The sequence below is a fragment of the Felis catus genome, chromosome F2, assembly GCF_018350175.1.
Source record: "Felis catus isolate Fca126 chromosome F2, F.catus_Fca126_mat1.0, whole genome shotgun sequence".
Classification (NCBI taxonomy): domain Eukaryota; kingdom Metazoa; phylum Chordata; class Mammalia; order Carnivora; family Felidae; genus Felis; species Felis catus.
Window position 1 is genome coordinate 1,702,845 of NC_058385.1, and position 8,165 is coordinate 1,711,009.

Consider the following 8,165-nt stretch of genomic DNA (forward strand, 5'->3'; position numbering starts at 1 on the left):
ACTATGGCAGATGGAGTTGAGGGCTGCAAGAGGAAGAAAAAGTTAAGGGAGTAAATAAGTGTCAAGGAATTCATTGTCTGCTCTCCACCTGTTGTTATTCTGGTCCCAATCAACCTGCTCGCCAGGCTGGAGCCAGCGGCCATCTGGAAACACTGCTCTGTTTATAAACTTGGCATGAAGCAGCACTCCCGGGCCCTGACCTCCCACACGAATCTGGAAACAATTAGAGCAAGATGATAGGCAGGCAGGGAACGCTCCAGGGAGGGAGGAAGGGCGGGAGGAGGAGGAGAGGAGCCTGCAGGGGAGGGGGCAGATGAGGGGTGAGGGGCAGGAGCCCAGGGAGGCAGGCCGGGGTGTTAGGGGGGGGGACAGGGGTACTGGGGTGTCAGAAGCCAGAGCCCCGGTGGGAGGCCTGAGCGGGGGAAGGGAGCTTAGGGATAGAGGGAGCCAGGTGTGGGGCAGGGAGGGGGCCAGAAAGGGTCATCCTGCAGCGGTGGGGATCAGGCTGTAGGATGGGGGGGAGCCAGAGGTGGGGTGAGGGAAGCAGACACCTGAGGTGGGGAGCTGACGATGGAGAGAAGTGTGGGTGGGGGTCCAGGGCGGGCTGAATCTGGGTGGGAACTGGGGGTCTGGTGGGAGCCCAGAGCGGCCTGGACCCAGTGGGGTCCTGGTGGGAGCCGGGGACGGGAGGGCGAAGCGTGGAGTGGGGAGAAGCCTGGGGATCAGTTTTGGGGAGGCCGGGGTAGCCAGCCCGCCTGGGTTGTGATGACCGGGAGAAGGCTCCAGCTGTTTGCTTAAGATGTTGGGATTGCTGTGGCACACGGAGTGCCCTGTGCCCCGCGGCCTCAGCCTCACAGGGTGGCCTCCTGTTTCCTGGGACTTCTCAAGAAACAAAACAGGCTAGCGAGGCAAAGAAAATACCGCCGTCTGCCCTTCTCTGTGAACAGAGGGCAAGTATATCATGGACACGGGGAAGAAAGTCCCTCCTGGTCCCTGTAGAAAAACACTGTGCGGTCTCCAGTCTTTGTTTTGGTTTTGGGAACGCATTCTTGAAAAGCGCTGTTTCACCAAAGGAAGTTTAAGCAACGTTCCAGTTTGCTACAGGAAAGCTACAGAGGGACGCCTCTTCAGGAAGGACGAGACTCGCGGATCCACACACGCTGGCCTCTACGTAGACCGACATCGTCCTTTCCTGTGGCGGGAGTTGATTCAGGTTTCCAGAGTCCGGTATTAGCAAGATGAATGAGCCTCTTCCTTTTTTTTCTCTCTTTCCCCTGCAGTTTTGAAACGTGATTCCTAACTCTGAGTGGATGCTCTTTTCACGCTCAGCTGGGTTCCTAACTCCTGAAATATTAATCTGTGGGAGTTGCCGGCAGACCCATAGTGGGCGCCCATTACCAAGCTCCTGGCTGCCCAAAGGACACTTGATAAGGGGACTTTACTCTGTGCCTGTCTTCCCGGTTCTGGGGGCTCTGGCAGAGCAGCCCTTGCACCCAGAGAAGTGGCCCCTCTCCTGGCCTTTTGTCCTGCCTCTGCAGTGCGGAATCCCCTGGTCTCAGCCTGGAACATTGGCCCCAAGTGCATTTGCTTAGACCTCTGAAAACGAATTCATGAAAGTGGTGTCGTCAGCCAACCCAATCCCAGCGCCCTCTCCAGTTGTGAGTTCATTGACTGCCCCCCACCCCCACCCCAAACAAGGCCTTGTTCTCAACGTTGACTTCCTCTGCATTTTCTTTTTTGCCTAAACACGGTTTCACACTCCTTGCTTCTGCTACACCGCTTAGCACACCAGCAAACTGGTTACAAAACCCAGCCCGAGAATGTTTAGGACTGTGGAATAGGCACCATGTGGGGATGTGAAAACATAAGCAAGATTTACAAGGCCCGCAGCACCGTCCTGAGAGCGGGCTGGGCTGGGCTGGGCCCTTTGTGTGGCTCTTGCGACTTGGTGGCTGCACCTCAGAGCAGGGCTCCCGAGGGTCCCCGGAGACCTTCAATCTGGTAAGCCAATTTCAGAGCCCGAGTCTGGTTGCAAGTGGATTCATTTGAACTATAATATAAAATATTGTGTTTATTTAACCCCTGTAAGCTGATCTCCTTTGTCGTCGTGAACTGGCTGGGCAGCTAAGAACCCACATTCCTTCCATAGTTAATAAAACTTCATATTTTGCTCTGTATTCATAAATTTAATTACGCTCAGACCCTTTTAATCTATATCGGTTTTTCAAAATTTACCTAGATTAAGAAAACACGGGCCCCTCCCCCTTCCACACGCAACACAATCATAATCTTTGGATTAAAAGGCACAACTTGAAAATTCATTTTGACAGTTTCGTCAACAAATCATCTTGTATCTTTTTTGATTTTCTGACCTAGAGACGGTAGAGATGTAAATTGACTTGGCCATGATTCCTCCCAAGATTTATACTTTAACATAAATTTTTTTTTTCAGCGTTTTTATTTATTTTTGGGACAGAGAGAGACAGAGCATGAACGGGGGAGGGGCAGAGAGAGAGGGAGACACAGAATCGGAAACAGGCTCCAGGCTCCGAGCCATCAGCCCAGAGCCTGACGCGGGGCTCGAACTCCCGGACCGCGAGATCGTGACCTGGCTAAAGTTGGACGCTTAACCGACTGCGCCACCCAGGCGCCCCGCAAGATTTATACTTTAAATGCCTGCATTGTTTAGCCTTATTAAAACAAAACAAAACCACCAAGAGAAGAGAAAAAAAGCTGTTTCTCACTTACTTCACCCATGACTCTTTGTAAATTCTTTGAAGCATTCAGCTTGTATTTGGGATTGGTACATCTTCTCTGAAAGTCAAGAAGGTGAGAGACCTCAGGGATGCCCCTACCCAGAGGAATCTTGGGACACGAGATCAGTAGTGCTTCCTTGGCCCCTCCCAGGTGCTTTCTGAAAATCAGTGACATTTCTGTAAAGGGTTTTGTGCCTGCTGAGAGACATAAATGCAATTTATCAGCATCTAGGTACTCTGTGTCCCCAGGCACCCACGTACAGATGAAAGCTTATCGTCTGGCTCCTGGCAGAAATCCTTCCCAGTGCGACCTCCTTCGCTCGAATCTTCTCTAAACAACATCTGTTCAAATGGTGCTTCAGAACCGTCTTCTCACGTGTAATGAAGGACACCAAGACTCCCTGTTAATTGAAATGTTTGTCTTCATTTCCAAAGCTTGGCGTTCTCCCCCTTCCCTACCTGTTTCTTCGGAGAGTTTTTAGAATTCCGTCTGGGCAGACCCATCTGCCAAGCGTCCCCTCCTCTGTTCATATCTTTTGGCCACCATTTGGCTTTGCCCTGATTTGATTTGTAAGAGAGAAATCTCTGTTTCCACCAAAAGAAAGAAAAGAAATAAAAGCTAAACCAAAATGAAACCTTTGGTATTGCAGAAAATTATTTTTCCCCTTATTTAATTGTTCGTTGAAATTCTTACAAGAACACCATACTCAAACGTTTGGTCCGAGGAAGGCTTTAAACATAAGAGGCCCCTCGCAGCTTTCTCATCTGGAAGTCAGCTAGCATTCAGCTCTTTGGAACACGGGAGAGGAACAATCGTTCGTTTTCCTTTTCTGCCTCTAAGGAGCGGAGCTGCAGACAGAACCACTCTGAAGGGTTCTCCCTTTCCAGTAATGCTCAGGGGCGTACTGTGGATTACAACTCTAAAATTTGCGACCAGGTTTCCATCTAAAAACCGGACAACATTCTTTCCCCAGTCTTCTTTGTCTGGAGATACCGGAGGGGAGAAGGGCCGGTGACATTTCAAAACTCACGTGTGTTCTCTGTGTCGGCTCCGCTGGCTGTTTACCTGTAAGATCACTGGACGGAGAAGGATGGCCTTTCAGGCCAATGTGCCGTAGGCCACGTGTTCCCTCCTTAGCCGCCATGTGAAGGCAGTGACCATGTCTTTGACCTGATGGAATGGGTGTTTCCTGGGTCATCTGGCCATGCGCTTAAAACTTCCAAGTGATAATGATAAAAACATGCGGAAGTGTTTGCGTGAGGACGGGTAGGGCTTCACCGCCGTTGAGTTTCAGGACGCACTGCCAGCACGTGACATGGGGCTGTTGGTGACTCTACGAAATGCTCGGCGAACGCGGAGTGCCCTACCAGAGCTATGAACAAGATGCTGACAGAATGATTTGTATCTCTTTGTCTGCCCTTGTGGGCAATACATTTCATGGCCGCCTTATTTGCCACCATATAACCTGTTCCTGCTACACTGCCTGATGAATAAGAGGCATTCTTTGACTATGTGCTCAGTGAATGAATCAATGAACGGTAAGGGGCATTTTCTGCTTTGAGAAATTGGGGAATATTTTACAGCCAAATTAACAGGGAGAGCCCAAGACCGTCCTGGAGGGCTCGTGCATTCAAATAATATTCTTTTTGTCTCCCATCTCTCCCCACCGAGAAGGATTTGCCGCTTCAACACACTTGCTGTCGTTACAATCGCAGTACTAGTAGCGCGCTGGTACATCTCCTGGTGTGGAACAGACGTACGGATTCTGTAAAGGGAACAAATCTTCCAGGTGTGTTGTATCGTACTGACTTTTGTGTCCCAGAGGCTTTATGGGCAGAGGAGACACGGGCTTTGGATCCTACGGCAAAACCCCAGACACCTACTGACCAGCAGGCAATTTTTCATTTTTGAATTTCTAAGTCCAATTTCTATTTGGCAACTTGATATGCTTGAAAGCAAAGTTTTGCAGAAAGCCTGACAGAGGTGGGACGGGGGAGTGGAGAGGGAGAGGGAGGAGTGGGGAGGGGAAGGGAGAGGTGTCACCTGATTTCTAAATTTCTCAGCACATCAAGTATGAACCCTGGGAGCTTAGAGCCCTGCCCACAGCATACAGAAGGGCATGGTGCGGTGGCACCTCCAGGGAAAAAGAGGGATTTCATCAGGCAGGGAGCAAGCCCGTAGCCCCACCCCTTAGTAGCACTGAAGGCTCCTGGGAAGAAGGAAGAGAGGTTGCAGGCTCACATGTGATGGGTAGTTGGTTGCTTCAGAGACACGCAGATTAGCGCCAGAGAACCTCAAGAACTGAGGGCTAGAAGCACCCCTCCCCTCCCAGAATAGGAGGGTTGCAGCTAATAGGAAAAGCCCACGGCCACCTGAGCCTCTACGGCCATGCGGGCTGCTGCCCACCCCACTGTGCCTGGCTGACAGCTTGAGGAAGAGAGAAGGAGTGGGCAAAATCAGAAAGACTGAGCCTGCGCCCAGTGAGCCCGATTCGTCCAAAGGGGGATACTTTAAACGGCCCCGAGGGAGATTTAAAATACTGCAGGTGGGGCTTTCCAGGAAGGTCTGATCGTCACGGTTACCTTGTTCATTCATCTCCTTACCCACCGTTCTGTCCTTAGCACCCGTGTCACTGCAGACGAGTGAGTGGGGCCCCCGGGACGCCTGCAGGGGCCGAACAAGTGCTCGGGCACCAAGCACAGCTCCTGGCAACACAGGAACTCCTCAAGTGTAACCGGGTAGGAGTAACCACCTCTAGCACTCATGTAGAAATTCTCAACACATCTTCCTTGACACGAGAATGGCCTGGACTAGTCCCGAAGTTCTTTTCATCTGGTTGTCTACTGATGATTATGCAGAAATACTGGCTCCAAGGGGGCTTCCTTGCTGGATATATGCATGCATACATATTTGTTCTCTCTTCTTCCTCTCTCTCCTTCATCAGGCCAGTAACAGTTTGGATTATTTATGTTCAACTCCAAAATTAAGTCGGGTGGTCGCCATGGTGCTTCTGTTTTTGCTTTTTATGTTCAACTTTCTGCTTCTAAACTGCCAAGTTTTCCAGTGTGCCGCATCTCCTACCACTCTCATTTTGTTCTTCTCTTCCCTTCCCAGTTCTGTTCTTCTCTTTTCCCTTCCTCTCCCAACTCCCCACAAAGCCATGCAGTGATCGGCTTCAGTCCTGAGTCTAGGGCTCCTACTTAGAGTCCACTGCTCATGTCACATGCAATGGTCTTGCCCTAGTCGCTGGGGGAGACGGATCATGAAAAATGGCTCCAATTCTCCAGCCCTCCCTAGAAAGGTATCTATACCGTATACGGTGTGATATGATAGTTCTCCTGTTGAGAGGTTCATCTGTGTCCCCACTCGTTAAGTCTGGGCCGTGTGGTGATTTCCCTTGGTCGATAGAATGGGATGGAATGTGCCAGTTCCAAGTCTAACTCTCAAGGGGTCTTGTGTGCATCCTCTCTCTATCTTCGAATCCTGCCACTTGTTTGTGAAAAGCCCAGGCTGACGGTCAGAGAACGAGAGGCTGTGAGGAGCCCGACTGAGCCGTTCTTGGCAGTGGAGCCTCAGCCGACCTGCGCTGATAACGGGATCATGGGCAAGCCCAAATTATATCCACGAGCCCTTCCCATGTCGACAGAGCTTCCTGGCCAGTCCACAGACCCATGAGAGACAATAAACAGTTGCTTTCTTAAACCACGAAGTCTTGGGGTGGTTTGTTAGGCAGCAATAGCTAACTGATAGTCAATATCCATCTTCTGCCGCTACCTCCGAAGGATCGTTTTCTAGTCCTTCTAGCAGAGACTTATACAGGTTACCCCAAATCCGTGCCCTTTTTCATCATAAGCGTACAGCTGTGCTATATGTTCTCACCTCCACGTGTCCATGTGACTGAGCTCTGGCGAACGGAATACGTGCAGAAGCAATGTGGGGCCCTTCCAAGTCTGGAAGTTCCTGGAATCCATTTCCCCCATCTGGCTGAATGGAGAGACACTGAGGAGGGCAGATCCAGAGTATGGAAGACGCGGGGCTTCGTGCGTGACCGTGTGGAAGACCGCTACTCACCGGGATCATCTCCCGGTGCGAGTTTTGTGCGAGTGAGACGCTAACCTCAGTCGTGCCAAGTTCCTGAGGCCCGGGGTTCATTTGCAGCAGCTGGGGTTGTTCGCCGTCGCCACTGCTCTGCTCCTCTTACCTGGCCTCTCTGTGGCCTTGGGCCATGCTGACCGCCCTCTCTTACGGCATCTTCTTTCCCTGGTTTCCTCGATCTCCTACATTATAATTTTCCCACACATATGTCAATGGTTCTCCATTACTTTCAAGAAGATAAGGTCCGGAATTCTTAGCATGCCTTTGCCTCTGCTAACGCTTTTGTTTACCTCTCCGCCCTTCTGTCTCACCACCATTGCCTTCTAACTCTGCGCGTTTATATAAACACGTCATGCTCTTGTGTGCTCTGAGGTCTGATATTTGTTCTCTCTCCTGGAAATAGTCTTCCCACTTTTTGCCCTACTAACTTTTGCTACCATTTTGGATCTGGTCTATCATTCGTTCCAAGAATCCTGGGGCCCCAAGGCTGGGCGAACAGCCACTGTGGACTGTGAGGGGGTTCTGTGTCTACCCTAATCCTAGGACTTACTGTTGTACCAGAGCTTTGTCTCTCCTCACCAGCGGACTCTATGCGCTGAGCTATTTTAGTCCACCGTGCTCACAATTGCATACGTATCCTAAATGCGCAAACCCACACATGCCATTTAGTCATGCTAATAGCCGTTGAGTGAGTGCATCAATTAATGAGTTGGGTTGGGGCGCCTGGGTGGCGCAGTCGGTTAGGCGTCCGACTTCAGCCAGGTCACGATCTCGCGGTCCATGAGTTCGAGCCCTGCGTCGGGCTCTGGGCTGATGGCTCAGAGCCTGGAGCCTGTTTCCGATTCTGTGTCTCCCTCTCTCTCTGCCCCTACCCCGTTCATGCTCTGTCTCTCTCTGTCCCAAAAATAAATAAACGTTGAAAAAAAAATTAAAAAAAAATTAATGAGTTGGGCAAGACTAGGGAAAAAGAGGGCGTGAAATCTAGAAATTAGACTCAGAGTTCAATAATTGGTAATTATGAGAAAACCAGCTAGAAAAATAATGCTGTTTATCTTGGAGATCATCTGTACCTGGCCCCTCCGATGATTACAAGGCTATTTACAATTATAGGTACAGAACAGCCTTTTTTTTTCAGAGTGTTTCCTTTTACTATCATTAGTGATGAGAATTGGATTTATTTCACATATTGCAATGCAGAATGTGATGCTTTTATGTGAACATTAAGTGCTCTGTAACACCTCAAACATAGTTCTCTATTAGAATTGGCAGATGAGGGGTTATATAAACTTGTGGCCAGCTGAGACGTTCCCAAA

General features: G+C 50.2%; 1 long non-coding RNA gene across 1 annotated transcript; it reads left to right on the plus strand.

Moving 5' to 3' along the window:
• Positions 1–609: 609 nt before the first annotated feature.
• LOC123383174 lies at positions 610–7,522 on the plus strand. Its single transcript, XR_006592632.1, has 4 exons — positions 610–4,295; positions 4,432–4,546; positions 5,379–5,495; positions 6,262–7,522. It is a non-coding gene; the product is annotated as an uncharacterized LOC123383174 (long non-coding RNA).
• The last annotated feature ends 643 nt before the right edge of the window (positions 7,523–8,165 follow it).